Here is a 3,003-nt window from a genome sequence, read left to right as displayed (position 1 = left end):
ACCGAACCATAGAGTAGTTAGCACAGGCGCCATGGAAAGGTATGTTTTGATATCTCGCATTGAAAATCCTCCTTTATTTAACACACATATGATCAGATATATTATATATATATATAGTTGTAGATCACTTGTATTTGTACGCGGAATCCCTAACTAAAATGGATATGTACAACGATTTGGTAGATGAGATACTCCTGCACCTGAGTAAAAGAAAAAGTAAGTGCCCCATTTCGTTCTTTTTTTTTGTTCCTGAGCATTGCCAATAAATACTCATTCTTTTATACGTTGTATTTCACCTTGGATTTCATATATACATAATTCTAACTCTTTTATTTTATTTATATTTATGTTATGAGACCAAAAAGAAAAAATGGCAAGAGAAATGTATATAGATAGAAGAAATAACGGTGTGGAAAAGAAGACAGGGATTCTCTACAATGACACTGTACAACAATTGAAAGGGATGTAGCGCAGTTTGGTAGCGCGTTTGTTTTAGGTACAAAATGTCACGGGTTCAAATCCTGTCATCCCTACCTATTACTTATCTTATGGGCAGTAACATGGGATCAATTAAAATTGGGGATGGCATAATCATTAGTATCATTTAATGATACTATATGCAGTCTAAGAAGTATTGGGAAAAGAATCTTTACAGATATATCTCTTGTCGTGAGAAAGCGCTCTTAGTTCAGTTCGGTAGAACGCGGGTCTCCAAAACCCGATGTCGTAGGTTCAAATCCTACAGAGCGTGATTCCACTTTGTACTGAATCACATTAACTTGAATTTTAATTGCAAACATCAATCAAATTTGACCTCCTGAGGATCAAGGATAGGAGGTCAATGACAAGAAAAAAGAGATCTTACTCAATCAAAAGTCCAACTGATCACCGCGTCTGTATTGTAAATATGCAGTTACAAACAATCCGGCTAAAGTAATAGGAATTAGACCTAACACGATTCCAAATGAAAAAACTTCAATCATTTCGATTTGTTGTTTGAAAGGGGAGAAAAAGAAAGGTAATATCTATCTCTAATCTAAATAATAATCCGCATCACCCAGTAATCTCAGCGTCCAATAATTAGCAATTGATGCTGGAAGTAAAAACTATAGAATATCTGGAATCTCACAGAAATCTGAATTTTAAAATTCTCATTTTCCTGATTGTTCATTCAATTTATTTCAAATAAGTCGTATCTTGCTCAGACCAATGAATAGAGATGGGGTTATAGTTGAAGCAGTCAGTAGAAAACCGAAATAACTAGCTATAGTAGGCATGAAGGAACTAAATGAGATACGTTCTTTTTATACATATGTTTATAAAGCACTTGCCTAAGTTTCTGTTTTTGCGAGATACGATGATAAGAAGAAATCCCAATTGAAAAAATTAGTCCTAATTGAATTTGTTTTCTTTTAATTTATCAGTCATTTCATTCATTATAAACAGGACTAACAAACGTGATGTGACGAAGGAAAATAGTAAATTTACCTTACTATGAATTCATCGTCTGTGACATCTACTGATCTCGTGATTACGAACCAACAAATTGATTGAACAACTCGTATAGTAATACGAACTCTGTCTTGTAACTTCATTCACAAATGAAATTCTCTTTCATGGAAAACTATGGGATAGAAAGAATAATTGGATTTTGAAATCATTCCAACTTGGATCATTGCTTTTCCTTTTCAATTGGATCTGTTTTGGAACGAACGATAACGACTCTTTCTTATTTTCACTTAATATAACTTAATATAATATAAGATATCTCAAAAGAAGAAAAAAAGTATCCCACGACTTATCAAAGCAAAGAAATAAAAAACGTTATTTCATATACAACTCGATTCCAAGATTAGCAATTACTATTATTTGTATTTGTTCAGGGTTCCACATTTTTTTGTCTTTTCACAAGATGTAGTCCTATCTTCTTGTAGGCGGGAACCTTTGGATTGGACCTAATTAAACAATAGTTTAGTTCAATTCATTATAGTTGCATCATGAATTTCGACTGCTCCAACTATTGGTTGTTCAATTTCTTTTATCGAATGCTATTTGCTATTGTACTGTCTAAACAACCCCTCTTATTGGAAGGGATTAGAACGAAAATACCTTTTTTGTTTTTTCTACTTCTACAACCACGAAAAATTGTTTCCAGATTTCGCATCCAATTGTGGGAATATGATAATCTCATTCATGAATTATTAGATAGATTAATTAAAAAAAGAAATAAAAGCCATTGAGTCACTTTACCAAGATCTTCATCCTATTCCGAAACCAGTAAAAAGTAAAAGTGAAACATTATAATTTTCTATTGAATAGCACCTGCTTAGGCCTATACAAGGGACAAGAAAGGAAGAAAGGAATTCTTACCATTTTTTTTTATGCTGATTGAAACAACATTGATGTGTCAGAGGAAAGATAGCTATACTGATTCGGTATACTCTAAATACACCCTTGGTACAATATTGACGATCTCACAAAGATTAGATATCAGTATTTCTCCATTTACTGATCGCTATCTTTCACGAAATCGATCCCTCTTTGACTGTAATATTGGAGCTCAGCATGTCTGGAAGTACGGGAGAACGCACTTTTGCTGATATTATTACCAGTATTCGATACTGGGTCATTCATAGCATTACTATACCTTCCCTATTCATTGCAGGTTGGTCATTCGTCAGCACGGGTTTAGCTTACGATGTGTTTGGAAGCCCTCGACCCAACGAATATTTCACAGAAAGCAGACAAGGGATTCCATTAATAACTGACCGTTTTGATTCATTGGAACAACTCGATGAATTTAGTCGATCCTTTTAGGAGGCATTAATGACCATAGATAGAACCTATCCAATTTTCACAGTGAGATGGTTGGTTGTTCACGGACTAGATGTACCTACCGTTTCTTTGTTGGGGTCAATATCAGCAATGCAGTTCATCCAACGATAAAATAAATAAATCTAATCCAAATTATAGAGCTATGACACAATCAAATCCGAATGAACA

The 3,003-nt window shown here is 33.9% G+C and overlaps 2 non-coding genes across 2 annotated transcripts; both read left to right on the top strand.

The window, feature by feature from the left end:
- Positions 1-459: 459 nt before the first annotated feature.
- On the top strand, positions 460-533 carry TRNAL-UAG (transfer RNA leucine (anticodon UAG)). Its single transcript has one exon. It is a non-coding gene; the product is annotated as a tRNA-Leu (tRNA).
- Positions 534-677: 144 nt separating this feature from the next.
- TRNAW-CCA (transfer RNA tryptophan (anticodon CCA)) lies at positions 678-751 on the top strand. Its single transcript has one exon. It is a non-coding gene; the product is annotated as a tRNA-Trp (tRNA).
- Positions 752-3,003: the final 2,252 nt, after the last annotated feature.

The sequence above is a fragment of the Nuphar pumila genome, chromosome 10 (assembly GCF_984573655.1).
Source record: "Nuphar pumila chromosome 10, dmNupPumi1.hap1.1, whole genome shotgun sequence".
Lineage (NCBI taxonomy): Eukaryota > Viridiplantae > Streptophyta > Magnoliopsida > Nymphaeales > Nymphaeaceae > Nuphar > Nuphar pumila.
The sequence above is the reverse complement of the archived record's forward strand: the minus strand, read 5'-3'. Positions and strand labels throughout refer to the sequence as shown.